The 21,804-nt window shown below is 41.4% G+C and overlaps 1 protein-coding gene across 8 annotated transcripts in view; it reads left to right on the plus strand.

The window, feature by feature from the left end:
- Nucleotides 1-21,804, plus strand: part of RIMKLB (ribosomal modification protein rimK like family member B) — an 85,712-nt gene that overhangs the window by 13,425 nt on the left and 50,483 nt on the right. For 5 of the 8 annotated variants that reach the window (XM_087855586.1, XM_087855587.1, XM_087855588.1 and 2 more), the window contains exon 1: nt 7,476-7,749. The exons of 1 other annotated variant lie outside the window; for it this stretch is intronic. The gene's annotated coding sequence lies outside the window, so the exon portion shown is untranslated. Of the gene's footprint in view, nt 1-7,295; nt 7,433-7,474; nt 7,750-21,082; nt 21,213-21,804 lie in introns of those variants that run through there. 2 more of the 8 variants (XM_045781108.2, XM_045781109.2) reach the window with 2 other exon arrangements.

A 21,804-nucleotide genomic window follows, 5' to 3' on the forward strand; every position in this document is an offset into this window, starting at 1 on the left:
CCATTGTGTCACCCAACATGGATTTCTTTTTTCCTTTTTTCTTTCTCTTTATTGTCTCTTCTGACTATATTGTGCTGTTAGGATAAAACTCCAGTTGCAAAGCACTGAGAGAGAGAAGAAAAATCAAGGAGTTTGGGAATTCAGATGGAGTTGATGGAAGAAAGACTAAATAAAAACAAGGAAGAGTTAAAAAAAAAAAATAACTCAGGGGCGGCTGGGTGGCTCAGTTGGTTAAGCTGCTGCCTTTGGCTCTGGTCATGATCTCAGGGTTCTGGGATTGAGTCCCGCATCTGGTTCCTTGCTCAGCAGGGGGAGGGGGGAGTGACTGCTTGGGATTCTCTCTGTCCCTCTGCCTCTGCCCCTCCCCCCTCAAATAAATAAATTCGAATAATAAAATGAATAGGGCAGATAAGAATTTGAACAGAATAGCTATAAATTGGTTTCTTTTTATTTAAATTCAATTAACATAATGTGTAATTGGTTTCAGAGGTAGAGGTCAGTGATTAATCGGTCCTATATAATACCCAGTGCTCATTACATCACTTGTCCTCCTTAATGTCCATCACCCAGTTACCCCATTTCCCCACCCCCTAAATTGCTCTGTTTCTTTACACTGAGAACTACATGAATTTATACTCATGAACAGGTCTCCATAGTCTTAACTTTTTCAATGTCCAAAAGACAGTGAAGCTGACCAGGACAGTCAAGGTGGTGCTAGGTCATTAGAATGCTTCCAGAATTTTTATTCAATATGTAAATGTTTGTTAATAATTTGGGGCACTGATAGTAAGAAAAATTGCAACAGGTCCATACAGCCCTTGTGTGATTTAAATAACAGCATTTCTGGGGCACCTGGGTGGCTCAGTTGATAAGGCTTCCAACTCTTAATTTCCACTCAGGTCCTGATCTCAGGGTTGTGGGTCTGAGACCGACATCAGGCTCAGTGCTCAGCACTGAGTTGGCTTGATATACTCTCTCTTTCTCTGCCCCTTCCCCTGTTCACACTCTCCCTAAAATTAATAAATCAAAAAAAATTTTTTAAAGATGTTATTTATTTGACGGGGCGCCTGGGTGGCGCAGTCCTTAAGCGTCTGCCTTTGGCTCAGGGTGTGATCCCAGCATTCTGGGATCGAGTCCCACATCAGGCTCCTCCGCTAGGAGCCTGCTTCTTCCTCTCCCACTCCCCCTGTCTGTGTTCCCTCTCTCACTGGCTGTCTCTCTCTATCAAATAAATAAATAACATCTTAAAAAAAAAAAAAGATGTTATTTATTTGAGAAAGAGAGAGAGCATAAGCAGTGGAAGGGCAGGGGAAGAAGCCGACTCCCCGCCGAGCTGAGAGCCTGACCCGGGTCTTGATCTCAGGACTTGGGGATGATGACCTGAGCTGAAGGCAGACGCTTAAGTGAATGAGCCACCCAGGTGCCCCAAATAAAATCTTAAAAAAAAAAAATTTTGCATTTCTGTGGTTGAAATGTCTACTAATTCATTCGTGTTTCTGTTATTCTTCCCAGATTGATGTACTTTTTAAGAAATTTTTTTTAATTAAAAAATTTACTTAAATTCAATGTAGTTAACATACACTGTATTAGTTTTAGAGGTAGAATTTAGTAATCCATCAGTAGCATATTAACACCAGTACTCATTATATCAAGTGCCCTCCTTAATGCCCATCACCCAGTTACCACATCCCCCCACCCGCCGAATTTAAAAAAATTTTTAAAGTAATGTCTGCCCCCAACATGGGGCTTACACTCAATCCTGATATCAAGAGTCACATTCAAGAGTCGCATGCTCTACTGAATGAGCCAGCCAGGTACTCCCCAGATAGATAACACTTTTAAGATACTCCAGTGAAGAGGGAACAGGAGACTAGGAAATTACCACCAATGATTTAATCTCATTGCCTCAATTTTCTCTTCTGTTAGAAGGGATTCACAGTATTTGCTTAACCTTACCAAGTTGTCTGAGGGTAAAATGAGTTTATGAATGTTAAAGGCTTAAATAAAGAACATTTTACAAATGGTTATTTTTCTCTTTAAGACATTATTCACAACTTTCATGTGTCTAAGAATCACTTGGAATGCAAATAAAAAATGCAGAGTCTTGGCTGGTTCTCTAAACTTCGGGTTTGGTTCAAAATGCAGATACACAGGCTGATTGAAAAGGTCAGACGTGAGGGCCAAGGAATCTGCATTTTAAACAAGCATTCTAGGTTATCCCTATGTAGTAGAGAAAAAGAAATCTTCCTAACAACCAGATAAAATTAAAGAAGAGGGAAACCTACGTTACTCCTCTTTTTAAGTATTATTTTTCTTTACACCCTTTCCTTCTGATTCAGCAAATGTAAGGTCCTCACTGCCTCCGTCCCCCCACCCCCATCCTCCTTTGTGTCTGGCATTGGCATTTTCTTAGCATAGTTCAGGAGACGCTCAGTTTAATGTGTAGAAATGGAGTGGCGGAAAGGGAGGAGGGATGTGGGTGGGGAAAGGCTAGATCGGTATTTAGCTATTCGAACTGTGAAGACTGTTGTTGTCGGGCTGGTTCTAGCCGGCTGGTTCAGGGAGAGGAAGCGGCGGGGAGAGCTACGTTTACTGCAGCTGCTGCCACCATTCCTTACTTGCGGGTGTGGGTTCCGATGTGACACCCACTACCTTTGCTCCACCAACATGCATTTTACAGTGATCACATTAGATACGCCATAAAGCACACTGTTTTAGGTACTGATGACAATCCTGGATTCATTGCTGTTTACGATTCTCCTCTTTGTCCTACTTTGAGGACTTTAATTTTGATCAAATTCCAGCTTGTTTTCTTGTCTAAATCCGGGAGGAAAAGATTTGCACCAGATGGTGTCCCTGAGGTACTTAAAAATTTTTGTTTGATGTGCGTTCTAGATAATATTTGAGTTATGTTTTTCTGCCTGATGAGGAGATACAAGTCGGATCAGAGACATGGAGTTGGTTGGACCTGGACAGCTTTGTTAGGGGAGATTTTATTTTTCATCAACTCCTTGCATTCGATGTACCTTCCATCTAGCATCTACCAGTAACGTTTAGAAGTGTTTCTTGGGACACCTGGGTGGCTTAGTCAGTTAAGCTTCAGCCTTCTGCCCGAGGTCATGATCTCAGGGTCCTGGGATCAGTCCCCGAGGTGGGCTCCCTGCTCTGCGGGGAGTCTGTCTTCTCTCTCTCCCTCTGCTCCTCCCCCTACTTGTGTGCACGCTCTCTCAAATAGTCTTTATTTTATCTATTTATTTTTAAAGGTTTTGTTTATTTATTTGAGACAGAGCACACACAAGAGAGAAAGAGAGAGGGAGAGAGTGCACGAGTTGGGGAGAGGGAGAATCAGACTCCCCATCCAGCAGGGAGCCCGATGCTGAACTTGATCCCAAGACCCTGAGATCATGACCTGAGTCAAAGGCAGCCGCTTAGCCTACTGAGCCACCCAGGTGCCCTGGATAAAATCTTTTAAAATAATAAAAAAAAAATAATAAAAGTGCTTTTTGCAGCAAATCTAGCCATCATATTCTGAACCAGCTAATCTGGTTGATTAAATGTAATGTATCTAGGTAATGTGCACATTTCAATACAGTCATATATAGTTAATTTTAACATGTCTGTTATCTAAACCTTGGTTCAACTTGGCTGTGTAGTAGAATTCCCTAGAGAGCATTAGAAAATATTGGTGCCTGTGGTGCCTGGATCCAAATCCCAAAAATTCTGATTAAGTCAGTTTCAAAAGATCCTCATTGATTCTAATGTGTCTAGGAAGGAGAACACAAATCTAGAAGTGTTTTGGTTTAGGTAAAAGATGTATTTCAATTCAGTCTTGTATTACTCATGCACTGGGACATGCAGTAAATAGGTAACTATTTGTACTATTATTACACATATCTAAACATTGTATAACTTCCCTTTGATATTTGACTTTTGTTATCAGTTAGTCTTGTATAATAGCCTGTATCTATATCTGTATATTTACATATATTTTTAAAAAGATTTTATTTATTTACTTATTTGAGAGAGAGAGAGCATGAGGACCCTGGGATCATGACCTGAACTGAAGGCAGACACGCAGATGTCGCTAATCAATTTTTTTGAGTAGGCTCCAGGCCCAGCATGGAGTCCAACACGGGGCTTGAACTCAGAACTCAACCGACTGCCCACCCAGCTGTCCCCAATATATATACAAGATTTTATTATTTTTTAAGACTTTGTCTGTTTGAGTGAGAGCACTGGTGGAAGGAGGGGCAGAGGGAGAGGAAGGAGATGACTCTCTGCTGAGTAGGGAGCCCCATCTGGGGCTGGACATGGGGCTTGATCCCAGGACCTTCAGATCATGACTTGAGCAGAATGCAGAGGCTTAACCAACTGAGATACCCAGATGCCCCTAAGATTTTATTTTTAAATCTCTACACCCAATGTGGGGCTCAAACTCACAAACCCAAGATCCAGAGTCATATGTCCTACCTACTGAGCCAGCCAGCTGCTCCAATAGCTAAAATTTTGGGCACTTACTATGTAGTACCTTGTATTTGAGTTACTTCATCTTTATTTTGTTGATGAGATAACAGGCTTATAGAGCTTAAGCAACAATCACATGCCAGTAATAAATAAAGCTAGGATTTAAAATCAAATTTATCTGACTCCAAAGCTGCTAGGCTAGTTATGTCTTCTCAAGGGATTCAACTGGCTGAAGAATATTAATTTAATGGTTAAAAATGAGTGGCGCACAATTAAACCAAGACAAGCTCTCTCTCTCTCTCTATTTTAAAGGAAACTCAAACTCAGCTTAAAGGCTTGAACTCAACTGCAAGATCAAGAGTTACTTCCTCAACCAACTGAGCCATCCAGGCGCTCCTCCTTGGTTTTTCTTTTTTTAAGAACATAGTTCTGTTTCAGGCACCTGGGTGGCTCAGTAGGTTAGGTGTCAGACTCTTGATTTTGGCTGGGTTCATGATCTCAGGGTCCTGAGATTGAGTCTTCTCTCCAGCTCCCTCTGTCCCTCCCCCCACCCACGTGTCTATACACACACACACACACACACACTCTAAAATAGGTAAAATCTAAACAAAACAAAACCCATAGCTCTGTTTTTTGTTTCTTTCTGACTACTTTAAGTAGAAAGCAATGTTGTGTACATTATGAATTTCTTTGGATGTGTCTGGCACATAATGATTGTACATGAATAGATAGCAATTTTTTTAAAGGCAGGTGGCCAGTGAATTAAGAGTCTAATACTCCCTACTCAGAGTTTCACTCTTCTTTTTCTGGGTGATGCATGGTTACCCTGGATTGGGTTTTTTAACAGTAGGACTGAAGGCTGGGCTAGGTATTAGTGATAATCTGCTGGGCCAGTCATGCAACCTCTTTACTGTGTCAATTTCTCCCTTTATCTTTTACCAGATTCTCATTGTGTTAATATCTCTCTGATCGAGGTTTCCTTGATCACAAAATGCTTCTCTTTTGTCTTTAGGTTGAATATACTTTGTTTCAGGAGACTGAGTATCAGGGTGGAAATAAATAGCAACATTTTACCTCTGTAAACTTTTCCCCCTTTCTTCTGAAGGTAGTGCGTCATATAGTACATTTGATCCTCTGAATGTGTCCTTTGTGAAAACTCTATCCTAGGTTACTCTCAGTGGCAAAACGTAATAGCAGTAAACACAATAGCACTCAATTTGTGCCAGCCTTAAGTCTCTTTTTTTTTTTTTAAGATTTTATTTATTTATTTGACAGAGACAGCCAGCGAGAGAGGGAACACAAGCAGAGGGAGTGGGAGAGGAAGAAGCAGGCTCCCAGCAGAAGAGCTTGATGTGGGGCTCGATCCCAGAACTCCAGGATCACGCCCTGAGCCAAAGGCAGAGGCTTAACGACTGCACCACCCAGGCGCCCCCAGGCCTTAAGTCTTATACACTTATTAGCTCATTTACTCCTTATACCAACTTCATGAAGTAACTACTTTTATAGTTTCTATAAAATATTTTTATAGATAACTTGTGTAATCAAGTAGATTAAGATACAGAGAAGTCAGGGTACTTTAGAAGAACACATAAGTAAGTCTGATCCAGTCCAGAAGTTACCACCCTGGGTTATGCTGTATTTTTTAAAGGACTAAGTACTGAGTAAAATCAGCAAAAAAAGCAGACCAAAAAGATTGGGAACAGAGTGCTGAAAAGAATTTGTTGGCTGAAGCAATTCAGAATGGAATGTGACTTTCAAGAAGGCAAACTGGTTAGGACATTACTGTATCTCATATCTGGGATCTCCGGTGGTAATAAATGACTAAGGTTATTTAGAAATGAATTTGCCATGTAAAGTAGCACGGTCATCTGTTGCCTTTGTTTTCATTCTTCATGATCTAGAAAAATTAGCAGAGTAGTATCGTAGCTGAACATACTCATATTCTTAGCTTCCTTTAGACTCTGATTCTATTTTTGTAGGCAGCTTGAGGATTTTCAAAATGCTCCTAAATATATTTCATTCTCACAGCAACCTTTGGAATAGACTCTTAGCTTTTCAATAACAAAGGCTCAGAGGAAGTTAAGCAACTGATTGCTGGACGTTTATACTGGCTTCCAAGTAGCAAAGCCGGCTGTACCACACTACCCTGTCTGTATCTTTAAACCTGCTTAAAGCTCTAAGAATATATGATGTACTGTAGTTTAAAAATTTGCCTCACAATGTACAGAGGCAGTGTCTTTATTCCGTACACGGATAAGGACCTTATAGGTATTGATCTTTGTTCCCAATCTTTGCCCCGGGAGGGGGGAGACCACGGCTTGAGGGGACTCTAGGCGTGGGCGCCCGAAAGGCTGCGCGGGAGGTGGGCTGGGCAAGAGACACAGAGGCGTGGACACGCAGACAGCACACTGTCCCCAAGAGGCTTGGTGGGCTGGCGTCAGGGTTCACAGTGTGGATGAATGGGGCCCGAGGAGGGAATGCGAGGGCGGGGAGGGTGTACAACGGAAGGAATCAATCTCGCGGTTTCGAGTTGGGAACAAACCTCGCCCCCCCACCCGTTTCCCTTCCTTAGTGAGGACGGTTTGGGGGCGGGTGGGGAAAGCGCGTCCTCGAAGTGCCCTCGCGCTCCCATTTCCCTCCCGGCGCGCGCGCTCCATCGCCCCTTCACCACCCGAGAGGCCGGCGATGGCTGCGAGTGGGCACGCGGAGCCCGGAGGGCGGGTCCTGACGCAGGTGTTGGATCCGCTAGGCCCGGCTCGGCGGGCTGGCCCGGCCCCTCGTCCCGCCGGCCACCGCCCCCTGCCCTCCGCGCCGCCGCGCCCGGAGGGCGGGGCCGGGGCGCGCGAGGGTCCTCTGCACGCGGGCAGGCGGCGCGCGGCGCCTCGGTCTGGGGGAGCGCGGGGCGGTCTCCGCCGGCGTCGCGCGCGCTGTGTGTGAGCGGGGTCGCGCGCAGGCGCGCGCACTACAGGCGAGTGCGGGAGTGAGGGAGCGAGGAGCGGCTGGGTGTGAGTGTGTGTGGGGTGGGGGCGAGTGTGTGTGGGATTGGGGGTGAGGGAGAGCCAGACCGACCGCGAGGCTGTGAGAAAGTGGGCGAGTGTGCGAGGGCGCCCGGCCTGGCTGCGGGAGCCGCGGTGGTGGAGGAGAAAGGAGGCGGCTCCCGGCATCCCGACCCCCTCCCCCTCCTCTCCTTCTCGGACTTCCAGCCCGCCGGGCAGCCCGCGGTTCCCTCGGAGGCCCCAGCTCGGCTCCGCTGGCCGAGAGCGAGGGAGGAGCCGCCCGAGCCAGGTGAGCGGTGCGATCTCTTCCTTCCCCCGGTGTAGTGGCGTGAGGAGGAGGCGCGCCCGCCCCCGCGCCCCTCCCCCCAGTGGGCGACTGCGGCCGAAGGGACTCGGCGATGAGCCGGGGCAGGGAGCTGGGCCGGGAGCGCCGGGGGCCGGGGCTTGTGAAGGCCGGGGGGGGGGGGGGGTGTCGCTCCGCAGCGGGAGGCCGTGGGGAGCCCGGGCCGGTCGTTGTGCTGGGAGGGGGCTGATGAAGCCGTGTGCGTGTGACGGGAGAACTGTTGGAGGGAGGCAGCGACCTCGGGCGTGAAGTGTGCTTCCCCCTGTTTGTGAGGGGGTGTGGTAACCCTGGGAATGCTTGTTGGAGTAAAACACGCGTTGTGCCAACCTGTCCTCGAGTGTGGTAATCTCTCCTGCCCCTGCTTCCATCAGACATTCCTGTGGTGTGACCGAGGGAGGAGGATGTGTTCGTCCTGCACTTGAGTATGGTTTAAATTCCCTGTTCTCCTCCTTCCGCGTAAGATTTTAGAAGTGTGACAGTCCTTCTCTTTTGATAGTCCTCTGAAGAAGAATGGGGTGACAAATAATTGCTTATTTGATTTTTTTTTTGTAAGCATTTGACCATGATGCAGATCTTGCCTCCCCACCCTCTCCCTTTAAAAAACCCAAAATAGTTAGGAGATAATAACTTCAGATTTGCCTTACTAATGTATCCTTATCTCTGATTGCAGATTTGTAATCCCAGTATTTTATCCCATTTGTGGGTATGAATAGAGATGGGGCGTTAATTGTATTCAGCGAGTGAGGTTATTATGCTAACCGTGTTGAATGTAACTTCGATGTAAATTCTTTCAGCGTGCTGTTATTTTCCCATTAATTACGTAAATTGTTCTCACATCTTTGGGGAGTTGGATTAAATCCTAAATCTGTATGGAAAGTACGTGGGGCAGCCTAATAATGGAGGATACTCCTTTTTTTGTGGGCTTGATGTTTATTATATTTAACGAAGTTTGTAATTATTAACTGTAACCATTAGAATTTAAATTTAAATGGTATGTAGATCTCATTTCTTTCACAGCATTGGGTTTAGTTTAAAGGTCTTTCTTTCTGTTTCTTAAAAAGAGTTCATTGTCAAAATACTTCAAGATATTCATTTGGAATAAAACACTCTGAAATTCCAGTCACGGAGATTGAACATTTATTTTCTAACTTTTAGAATGACAACCTCTAATTAAAAAAATTAACAGTCATAGCTAAATTTCTTTTCTAATGCTTACTGTGTAGTGTGTCAAAGGGGAGGAGGCCTATTTTATTTAGAGGTAATCTTTTGTTTATTACTTTCTATCTTGGTTAGTGCAATTAATTTCCTTCTTTCCTGTAATAGGTTAGTTGTTAGTTTGGCAAGATGGCTGTTGATGTTTATTTTTCTCTGTCTCCTTTTTTTCTCTCTTGTTTTCTCTTACCCCCACCAGGTGCTGGAGTCTGCTTGTCAGGGAGGGGGCACTCTGATTCTGAGAACAGAGAGCCAAGAAGGGGAACAGCAAATTCAGTCACATAGAATCCTCCACTCAGTGAAGATCCTTTTTTTCTGTTCCGCCTTCCCCTTGCAGGGGGTAAGGAGTTGTATATATCTAACCTTTAGACTTTGGGCTACCAACTAACTTTCCACTTAACTTAGTTTCTGGTGGATACCTTTAAATTTTTTTTCATTTTCTTAGATTCCCTATTGAATATAGTAGAATCTGAGGGTAGAGTGGAGAGTGATAACAAATTTGCCTTTTTTTCTTTCCCTTCTTATTCAGATCCCTTTTCCACTCCAGAGGGAAATTACTAGCAATGTTTTATAAATCCTCTACCCCTTCTTAGCCATACTATGAGGAAGCACACTAAAGAGAATATTTATTTATTTACCTCAGACCAATGAATGCCAACCAAGCTTCAGGCATTAGTGTGTTTGGGGCACGTGGGAAACATGGCTTTTAAAAAAATCTGTCCTGGTTTTTGCTTTCCTCAGTTTGTATCCACCAGGGATTTGCTACTGAGTAAGTCACTAGACTGATTTCTCAACTTCTCCCTTCCCTATGAGCTGAAAGACAGAACATCATGAACACTGGAGTGGCTTGGAAGGGAGGGGAGAGAACAGAGCCAGTTGTTCCACAATTTAAGAAGCTTTTACCATTTTCTTCTGGGAAGCAGGCGTAGAGTCCTAAACTGAGTGAAAGTGGGTGGAGGAAGAACTTCTGTACCCAGGAACAACATGCAAAGAGTGAGAGAAAACTAAACATAAAGGAAGAGTTTGTGTGTTGCTTACGGACAACCAGTCTGGGGGTGTATTTTAGTGATGTGGATTTGTAGAGGGAGTTTATGACAGGTTAGTTTACAAAGTATTTTCTGTAATTGGGATTAAGACATAAGCATATGGGAAGGGAGCCTTGAGAAATTATAATCTAATGTTACTTTAAAATCTGGGAGTAGATTGTGATAGGAATATTTAATGTTAACTGTACTGGCATGTGCAGTTGTTTCAAGAGAGGTTGAATAGGACAGATTAGGTACAGATGTTGAGGAAATTGTCTTTCATTACTTGGGAATTTTCCTGCTTGTCGTGTTAAGGATTGTTAGATACTAATATACTACCTCAGAATACCTGTACATAATGTATTTTAGATTCATGTACCATATGCAGGTTTGCAGAAAAGAACTGATTTTCTGGCTGCATGATAACTCATGCCATGGTATTTTTTCAGTGTTTTCTTTTCCAATGTTTTTTTCCTTTCAGAATTGGCTTAGAGGACAAAAGCCACAGAGCTAGCCAGCTCTGCTCCCTTAGAGCCTAGTCTGCATGGAACCCATCTGCTTATATCTTTTTTACTTCTTTTACTAAAATTAGAGGGTTTTTTCCCCCCTCTGACTTTAATTGTTAACAAAGCGAATTATTAAAGGATGAGTTCTATCATGGCAATGGAAAGTAGCATTAGGCTTGGGTTGTTTGTTTTTTATGAGAAAAGATAAGGCATGAATTAAAAAAATTTATTTATTTGAGAGAGAAAGGAGGGGAGCAGAGGGAGAGAATCTTCAAGTAGACTCCCTTCTGGGCGCAGAGCCCAACTCCTGGACTCTGTCCCAGGGCCCAAGGGATCATGACCTGAGCTGAAACCAGGAGTCACCATCCGAGCCACCCAGGCGTCCTGATAAATTACGAATTTTTGACAGCTATGTTTAGATCTTATGGGGTACATATTTGTCTGGTATTAAATACTGAAAATAGCTATTTTTTTTGTTTGTTTTTGTGTTTTTTAGGGTTTTTTGTTTTGCTTTGTTTTTGTTTTTTATTTTTTGATACTGCCTTACAATAACAAACTCCTTTAAAATGATTCCTAACCCCTAACCCTTAACATTTGTCTGTCATACATGAGGTTCTATGTTACCTGCTGGGGATAATAGAGAATAAAACAGGGATTCTGTCTTCATGGAGTTCATAGTGAGGTTTCATTGATCCTTGTTCTTTTCATCTGGCAGTCTGTTCTCCCAGACTCTGGAGGAGTCTACTAGATTCTTGTAAAACGTATTTGTAAACCAATTTGTCAGTTGATAAAGTAACAAATATGCCCAAATAATTTTTACTACCTTTTGAAAGTGGCAGTACATCACCAGGTTGTGACCAATAAAAAAATTCTACAATTGATGAATCACTGTATTGTACTCCTGAAACTAATATAACACTGTATGTTAACTAACTGGAATTAAAATAAAAACTTAAAAAAAAATTCCAAATCTACCACTTAATGTTTTTACTCTGTTCAGCTCCTTACTTTCCCTTTCTTCTCCCTACCCCCCTGTTTTAACCCTTTCTGATACTAGCTCTTGGCTTCATGTTCTTAACGAATAGAGAAATAAGGTCTCCAAAATAGAACATGGATTTGCTGTATTAGATCACATCAGTTCTCTCTCACCAGTGCTCTGTTGTCCCATATTTGGCAGAATTTCAGACTTTGATAGTTTATCAGGAAGCTACATCTTGGAAATTCATGCAGGTTTGTAGGCATAGCAAACTTCAAATATTTCCTGAGTTCTTAGTTGTTAGCTCATTCCTTCGACATGTGATTTATTTAGCCGTATCTCAAGCCTTCAGCTTGAGTGTATTAATAGTATCCTAACTCATTTTTCAATGTAATGTCCAGAAAGAAAAATTTGAAAGGCCCAGCATTGAACATGTTAAGCATGATGAACTTTTTTTTTTAAGATTTCTTTCTTTCTTTCTTTCTTTTTTTTTTAATCTCTACTCCCAGTTTGGGGCTCTAACTCACAACCCTAAGATCAGGAGTTGGATGCTTCACTGACTGAGCCAGCCAGGCGCCCCTAAACAAAATGAACTTTGGGGAGCCACACTGTGCAGTGCATCTCAGGAAGATTTTGCAAATTTTGTGCCATTAGAGATACTTTGATTTAACATTCCTGCATTAAGTGGAATCATTAGAAATTTTATTTGGATTCCAGAGAAAAAAAAAATTTTTTTTTCCGGGAAGACTTTTTTTATTTTATTTTTTATTTATTTATTTATTTATTTATTTATTTATTTATTTATTTATTTATTTATTTATTTATTTATTTAAAGATTTTATTTATTTATGTGACAGAGAGACAGCCAGCGAGAGAGGGAACAGAGCAGGCGAGTGAGAGAGGAAGAAGCAGGCTCCCAGCAGAGGAGCCCGATGTGGGACTCGATCCCGGAACGCCGGGATCACGCCCTGAGCGGAAGGCAGACGCTTTAACGACTGCGCTACCCAGGCGCCCCCGGGAAGACTTTTTTTAAAGAAGATTTTAAGTAATCTTCATACCCAACATGGGATTTGAACCCAGAATCCAGAGATCAAGAGTAGCATGCTTCACTGACTGAACTGGCCAGGTGCCCCACGCAGAGAAAACTTTTTAAATAAAAGTTTAGTTAGTGTTATACACCACAGACTACTTTGGGAAATTTAGTAACAAAGCTACAGGTAATTTAAGTAAAGGTAACATATTTTTCTGATCCTTTAGGTGAATGTGTATAAAAATGTGCATGTTAATTTACTTATGACATTTTTTCCTTCTCCAGTTTTCTTTTTATTGTGGTAAAATACACAGCATAAAATTTACCATCCTAATCATGTTTTAAGAACTCAGGTTAGTGATATTAACTGTTCATATTCTTGTGCAACTGTCCACCATATTCATCTCTAGAATCTCTAGAATTCTTCATACCAATAAAGCTAAGTTTTGATTCCCCCAACACCACAGCCCCTGGCAATCACCATTCTACTTTCTATGAATTTGGCAGTTATATATTGGTGCATAATGTCTTCTAGGTTCATCCATGTGGTAGCATGTGTTGGAATTTAATTCCATTTTAAGGCATTGTATGTATATTCTGTATTTTACTATTTATTCATCTTTTGCTGAACACTTGGGTTACTTCTGCCTTTTAGTTATTGTAACGTGCTGTGAACATGTGTGTACAGATACCTCTTTGAAGACTCTGCTTTTAGTTCTTTCGGTTATAAAAAAAAGTAGAATTACTGGATCATATGGTAATTCTGTTTTTAATTTTTTGAGGAACTGCGATATTGTTTTTCATAGCTGCTACACCGTTTTACATTCTGAGTAACAGTTCACAAGACTTCCAGTTTCTCCATGTGCTCCCCAACATTTGTTTTTTGTTTTTTAATAAGCCATCCAATGTGTGTGATTTACTCATGTGGTTTTGATTTGCATTTTCGTAGTGATTATTGATGTTGAGCATCTTTTCTTGTGAGATTTTAACGTCAGATCATTTTTAGCTCTGTGAGGGCTGGGACTGTCTTTTGTTTACCAGAATATTTTTAGAGTGCATAGTAGGGAATCAGATATTAATTGAATGTATTATTTAATCAAATAGTTTGTGTGTTTAGTACTTAGATTTCAGTTGATCTGAGATTACAACTAATTTTTAACTTTGAACAGTTTGCCTTTTTTGGAGGGAGGGATATAGAAATACTCCAGGGATGTTGTGAAAATAAATGGAAAAGTGAAATGGGTCAAACATAAGATGATCTTGTTAGTGTAAAAAGAAAATTCCTCTTATAAACGAAGTCACTACTTGCTGACATTTGCAAACTTTGATGTTGAGGGAATACATTCCTATAACTTGAGCAAGGTATGACAGGCCATGCTAAAGTAAAGTTCGGTGGCCTGTAATAAAAAATTCCTGAATATCATTGACATAAGCAAAGGAGGTAGTAGGTAGTCCAAGGTCATGGCACCACACAGTTGTCAGGGTTCAAGTTCAAACAGGTGCTTTTCCTAGGGTTCACTCTTGTCCTTAGAGTCCAGGTGGTGGTTAGAGCTGTAGCCATAACATTTACATTCCAGGTAGCAGAATGGAAGAAAGACCAAGGAATAGTATACCTCTCAAATATGCATTCTGAAAGTTGCAGTGCAGTGCTTTCTGCCCTCATTGATTAAAATTTACTTACGTGACCACATCAAGTTACAAGAAAGCCTAGGGAATTCAGTCTTTTAGTTACACAGCATTGTGTTTTTATTGGGAAGCAAGTGACAATCTCTGCCATGGAGTTTGTGGAATTTGAGTTCACACCGGGCTCTATCACTTTCTAATTTTGCAAATTTAGACAAGGTTAACTAACCTCTTTCTTAGAATAGCTTCACCTGCCAAGTGAAGACAATAGTGTATCAAAGGGGTGGTTGTGAGGATTAAATAATACAAACAAATCTCTTAATACAGTATTTGGTATATATAATCGCTCTACATCTGGACTTCTTATATTTATTCAAATTCCTTTCACTGTCTATAGGTATGGTAGAAAAAAGTAGAAAGAAACCAGAAAACCTGAATCCTACTCTTTGCTTTACTATTGTGCTAACTTGGGCAGGCCATTTTCTTTAAAATGGAAAAATAGAGGCACCTGGGTAGCTCAGTTGGTTAAGCCACTGACTTGGTTTTGGCTCAAGTCATGATTTCAGGGTCCTGAGAGTGAGCCCTGCGTCATTCAGCCTGAATTTGGCTTGGGGTTCTCTGCCCCTCCCACTTTTGCCCCTCCCCCAGCTTGCACACCCTCTCTCTAAATAAAATCTTTAAAAAAATAAAATGGGGAAAAAATGTGTGTATTCCTCACATAATTATATGTACTTGAATGAGAAAATATATGTGGAATGTGTTTCAAGAGATGTAAATGGAGAATTTTTTTTAAAGATTTTATATATTTGAGAGAGAAGGAACAGGGGGAGAGGGAGAAGCCGACTCCCTGCTGAGCAGGGAGCCCGATGTGGGGCTCCATCCCAATATTCCGGAATTATGACCTGAGCAGACGCTTAACCAACTGAGCCACCCAGGCGCTGCAATCGAGAATATTTTTAACCTTATCTATATGCATTGTTTTGCCTTTTCCTACATATGTTTCTTTGTATGAAGAAAGGGAATTTTTAGGTATTTGTCTCTGTATTTCAAAGTGTTGCCCTTCATTAATTTTTCTGTTTTAACATTCATGTTTTACCATAATTTTTCTTCAGTCTTTTGATACAGGGATCATATTGTGTTTGGGTAGGAGATCATTGTCCTCTTTTTTGACCCATAATCATGCGTGTAGCTTTTTAAAAAAAGGATCATAGGTAAAAGAGCTATAAAAAGGGGAAAGTATGAGCCAGTGTGTGATGTAACCTTTGGGAACTTACTTGTTTGCTGTTTTTGAGGTATGTTCTTTTGAGTATAAGGAGGTAACTATGAGGACTGCCATATGGTTTTTTTCTGTCACAGCTCTAAAGAGTACTTTGATTAATATCTAGCCTCTTGCTCCTACTTCCACATCATTCCGGTCTACCTTAAAGTTAATGTGGCAAAGAAAATGACATTTTATAAACACCTAAACAGTGATACTATTTTAAGTGGCATTTTAGCCAAAGGATGAGATTGTATAAGAATCTAGGTGGGGCGCCTGGGTGGCTCAGTTGGTTAAGCATCTGTCTTTGGCTTGGGTCATGATCTCGGGGTCTTGGGATTGGGCTCCCTGCCCAGTGCGGAGTCTGCTTCTCCCTCTGCCTCTGCCCCCGCCCTGCTTGTGCTCTCTCTCCTTCTTGCTCTCTCTCAAATAAATAAAATCTTTATTTATTTATTTATTTTAAAAAAGATTTTATTTATTTATTTGACAGAGAGAGACAGCTGAGAGAGGGAACACAAGCAAGGGGAGTGTGAGGGGGAGAAGCAGGCTTCCCACCGAGCAGGGAGCCCGATGTGGGGCTCGATCCCAGGACCCTAGGATCATGACCTGAGCCGAAGGCAGATGCTTAACGGCTGAGACACCAAGGCACCCCAATAAAATCTTAAAAAAAAAAAAAAAAAGAACTACTTAGGTTTCAGAGGGACATTTTTTTGGTGGTCATTTACGGATGAACATTATTAGTGAGTAAAGGCGTGAGTAAAGGTGTAATTGGACTAAGACAGTTACTTCATTGTTTCTGAGACTCTTCTGAGGTTTTCACTTATTCATTCATTTTCTTATTCACCCACCTGGGTGGCTCAGTCGGTTAAGCTTAAGTGTCTGCCTTCGGCTCAGATCATGATCCTAGGGTCCTTGTAACAAGCCCCATGTAAGGCTCCCTGCTCAGTGGAGTGCCTGTTTCCCCTTCTCCTTCTGCAGGTCCCCCTGCTTGTGCTTGTTCTCCCTCTCTGTCAAATCGCAAAAAAAAAATCTGTCCCTAAATGGTGTGGTTCTCCCTTCCTATCCTTAAAAAAATAAATTAAAAAAATATATTATATATTATATATATAATATATATATCAGTTTATTTTTACAAGATTTATTTTTTAATAAAGCAATTTTATTTTTTGGACTTAAATTTTTTTTTAAGAAATAGACTTTTTTCTCTTAAAGATTTTATTTACTTATTTGAGAGAGAGAGAGAGCAAACAGGAGAGGAGCAGAGGGAGAAAGAGAAGCAGACTCCCCACTGAGCAGGGACCCCCTCCCCCATGTGGAGCTCAATCCCAGGACCCCAGGATCATGACCTGAGCTGAAAGCAGATGCTTAACTGACTGAGGCACCCGGGCTCCCCCCAAATTTTTTATTTAAGTAATCTCTACACTCAACATAGAGTTTGAACCCACAACACAGATCTTATCGACTGAACTAGCCAGGTGCCCCCTCACTCATACTTCTTAATACTTTTATCTCTCTATCCTTTATTCGTATTCTTTCACATTTGAACAGCAATTCAGATCCACCTGCAATAGACTTTTGGATAGTGCAAGGGAAAGGAAAGAGGAAAAATTTATATATATCTCAAAATGTGAGGTCTTTTTTGTGGAGGGGATTGAAAAGAATTGGAGGCATTAGAAGTCACTGAGAGAAAAAGCATTGATAAAGAGATCTTGGTTAAAACCTTGAACATCACAAAGTTAGTGTTAAAAGGTACATTTTTTTTTTTAAATTAAATCAAGTAATAGGCACATAGTGTGATTTGAAGGTAGACTGTTAGGACTTAGAATCAGAAATTCTCTTGAAATTCAATCTATGCTATTATTTGGGGAAAAAAATTTAGGTATGTCTCTTAACCTCAGTTTTTTTTTTTTTAATTTTAATTTGGATTCTTTTATTTGTGAAGCCAAGCATAGTTTTACATGTGTTTTGATAATTAATCTCAGTTTCTTCTATCTGTAAAATGGTTACTGTAATACCTGAGGTTTAGTTGAAATAGCATGTATGAAAATGTTCAGTATTTGAACTTTGATAAGGCTTATAATCATTCAGCATCTTCACACATGCTTCTGTTATGGTATACAATGTTTTAGAAATGCTAGGTTCTGGGGCGCCTGGGTGGCACAGCGGTTAAGCGTCTGCCTTTGGCTCAGGGTGTGATCCCGGCGTTATGGGATCGAGCCCTACATCAGGCTCTTCTGCTATGAGCCTGCTTCTTCCTCTCCCACTCCTCCTGCTTGTGTTCCCTCTCTCGCTGGCTGTCTCTCTCTGTTGAATAAATAAATAAAATCTTAAAAAAAAAAAAGAAAAGAAATGCTAGGTTCTGAGGATAGACAAGAAGACTTAACTCCTGGGTGCTGGGTGCCTGGGTGGCTTAGTTGGTTAAGTGGCTGCCTTCGGCTCAGGTGGTGATCCCAGAGTCCTCGGATGGAGTCCCATGTCTGGCTCCCTGCTCAATGGGGAGTCTAATTCTCCCTCTCCCCCTCCTCCCTGCTTGTGTTCTCTCTCTCTCAAATGAAACCTTTAAAAAAAAAAAAAAAGACTTCTATGTTCAGTGAGATTAATGTTAAATTTTTATGTGGAAATAGGCCCATAAACTTTTTCAAGTTTGTAATGTAGGGAAAAAATGTTCACAGCCCCCAAATATGTTTCAAGACCTTAGTTTAAGAAACACTGACTCAGGGGCGCCTTGGTGGCACAGCGGTTAAGCGTCTGCCTTCGGCTCAGGGCGTGATCCCGGCGTTATGGGATCGAGCCCCACATCAGGCTCCTCCGCTATGAGCCTGCTTCTTCCTCTCCCACTCCCCCTGCTTGTATTCCCTCTCTCGCTGGCTGTCTCTATCCTGTCGAATAAATAAATAAAATCTTTAAAAAAAATAAAAATAAAAAAATAAAAATAAAAATAAATTACAGCATAGTAATTGCTAGAATATACATATAACAAGATAATGTAGATTCACAGAGTTAACGATGATTTTTAGAATTTGGAAAAACTTAACAGATGCATTAACGATTTATTTATTTTTATTTCATAGAGTGCAGGTGGGTGGAGGGGCAGAGGGAGAAAGAGAGGGAAAGAAAATTGTCAAGCAGGCTCCCTGCTGAGCACAGACCCTGACTTGGGGCTTGATCCCAGTATCTTCAGATCATGACATGAACTGAAATCAAAAGTCGGATGCTTAACCAACTGAGTCACCCAGCCAGGCACCCCAAACTAGACAGATTGATTACTTCGGAGCCCAGAGTTTACTAAGTTAGGTCTAGGATATATATTCTAAACAGAAGGAAGCATGAGAGAATGCAGTGTCTTCAGAAAATTGGTAAATGGGAGAGAGTAGATGCTAGAAGTTTCGTTTGGGAGTGTTCTTAGGTGTTCACTGGTGATTGTGCTGGGAATGAACAGTAAAATTCAAGTGATATTTAGGAGATAGAATTACTGTGGTGTGTGTGTATTAAAGTAGGGAATGAAAGATAGAAGTAAAAAATGATGCTTAAATTAGGATGTGTGTATCAGTAAGTATTCTTTTGAGAAACAGAACCAATAGGAAATCGTATATACATGAAGACAGAGATGGAAGGAAGGGAAAGAGAAAGAAATAGAAATTAATTTTAAGGAATTGGTTAGTATGATTGTGGCAAGTCTGAAATATATAGGGCAGGGCAGTAGGTTGGAAATTCAGGGAGGGACTTCTATTACAGTCTTGACGTGTAGTTAACTTCTTTGTGAAACCTGTGTTTGTCCTTTACACCTTCAGCTGACTAGATGAGGCCCACCCACATCATGTAGGGTAATCTTCACTCAGTGTCAACTGATTATAGACTTCAATCATATTTACAAAATACCTTCATAGCAACATGTAGACTAATGTTTGACCAAACAGTTGGGTCACCGTTGTCTAGCCTCGTTGACACAAAATTGAACTGTCAAAATGAAAAATCCAGGTGTTGAAGCAGGTATGTGAATAAAAATCAACTTTTTACTTGCTCGACTGAGACAAGTTAGTTAGGGATGCCCACTAGGCAGATTGAAATAGGATCTCAAATTCAGTTGAGAACTGGTTGGAAGGAGATATTTAGTAGGAAATGATATATTCAAATTTTAACCATAGTTGAAACCTGGCTGAGTATAACAGTTCTAGAGAAAGGAGAGAAGGTTCAAGAAGGAAGCCCTCGGGATTATGTATAGAAAAAGAACTCTCAGGAGAAAAGAGTAACGTAAAAGAAGACTGAAGGAGTGCTTACAACTCAAGGTACACAAATTTGTTATTTTTCTGTACAAGGCTGATACAACTCCTGTATTCCCCATCCAAGACAGAAATGATGTCATTAAAAGCACATCTGTAGTAATTGCCAAATGGAGTGAATTCTTATTTGTACATTAGTATGTATATTTTCCTTATCTAACCTTTATTCTTTTTCAGTCTTTTGATTCTAAGTTCACATGCTATGTCTTATGTGGAATAAGTAATGTTCCTAGTAGTAAGAGGTGCCTTAATGTCTTCGTGGTAGAATGTAATTGTGCTTTTTTCCTAGCAGAATAAGTACCATTGGGAAGGGGTCTCATGAGAAAAATGAATGAATCACTTTATTTATGATTCTCATTTAATTAGCCCTGCCTAGACTATTGACAGATGACAGTGACTTTTTTTATTGGTGTGTGTATCCAGAGGTTTATGTGGGAAAACTATATCTAATATAAATGTAAGTTTTCTTTGTCAGGTGTCTCTTTGTTAAAAAAGAAAAAAACTGCTTTAGCAGTTTATCAGCATTTATTTGGTATCTGATGTTTGTACATTGTTTTCCTTGATACTGTGGTGGGAAAAAGGAACCATCTTACTTTCACAAAGGACTCTTTACTGTCTTTTAAAATGGTGAATATAATCTGAAGTTTTTTATTTTTAAGACTCAGGACTATCATTTTATTGGTATACTTTTGGTCTCCTGGACTGTAGGTTTACCCTTATGCTTTTGACTTATCAGCAGTTTTTTTTCTCCCCCCCTGGATGTTCATGAATGGGATAAATAGAAAAGTAGGTATTTTGGAGGAGGCGCTGGCCTGCTGGTTTCCACCTGGCCCACAGGAAGGTGGCCTCCCAGACCAGGAGGGCCATGTGGGTGGGATGGAGAGGGGGAGGGAATGCAGAGCCTATGCCTTTGTGGGTGGAGAGTCTTCTTGTTTCCTGGGTATTCTTAAATGTGAATCCCAATGGAGCAGCCTGATAAAGACAAGCCACCCTGGGTATCTGAGGACAGTCAGCTTGCTCCTTTATCTGTCAAAATAGGAGTGGACCACTGGGTGGAGGAGAGAGTTGTGCTCTTTGTTTCTCTGGCAATAAACTGGTCTTTGGAGATCACTGTAAATTATAATGGATAAAAAATTGGACAGGTGTCACTTGAAGATACCAGCACAAATGGAATAGTAATTAACAAGGTGGAGGTTGTTAAGCTGACTTGTCCTTTTCAAGCTGGGGATGTCATCTCCTCGGTGTACATTGGAACACAGTGTGGCATACCTCTGTGATTCTTTACATGAAAAGCACGCCATAACATAAGAATCTTTTGAAGCTGACAAAGAAAATGTATTCCATATGAACAAAGATAATCCTGTTGCAGGGCAAGGTCATGATCCGCAGATCCTGCCATATTGACTGCCACTAGGTGGGTTTGAGGAACCACAATCATTGACATTGATGTTGGACCTCTTCAAGACAGTGTCTGCCTCTTTCATAGAGTCTTCCGCAGGGTGAGAGCATTTTTCCGGTTCCAGGTCTGAGGGTGCGGTATCCCCTATGAAAGCCTTGCAGAGATCAGGCTGCTCTATTGGGACAAAACGAAAGAAGGGACACCTGGGTGGCTCAGTCAGTTAAGTGTGTGCCTTTTGCTGAGTTCATAAACCCTGGGTCCTAGGATTGAGCCCCACATCAGGCTCCCTGCTCACCAGGGAGTCTACTTCTCCATCTCTTCTGCCCCCCCCCCCCCCACCGTTCATGCTCTCTCTCTCACTCTCTCCAATAAATAAAATGTTAAAAAAAAAAAACAAACTGAAAGGAGGTGAGGAGGTTAACCTGGACTTGCAGTTGTTGGTTGCATACCAGTGTGGAAACACCCAGAGATGACACATGGGTATCAGAGCTGCAGCCGTGAAGCCAGACATGATGCTCATGCTCATCATCTGTTAGGAGTTGCTGCACAGCCACATGAGGTTGTAGCCCAGGAGTGTTTCTGTTGTCCGATTATAGAATCCCATATTGTGTTAATGTTGTGACCTCAGCATTTTCCAGGAGTTGACATACCAGTGTTGGTGAACATTCCTACTTCCCAGTTGCCAGTGGCTG

The sequence above is a fragment of the Ursus americanus genome, chromosome 25 (assembly GCF_024610735.1).
Source record: "Ursus americanus isolate L20-20 chromosome 25, mUrsAme1.1.p, whole genome shotgun sequence".
NCBI lineage: Eukaryota > Metazoa > Chordata > Mammalia > Carnivora > Ursidae > Ursus > Ursus americanus.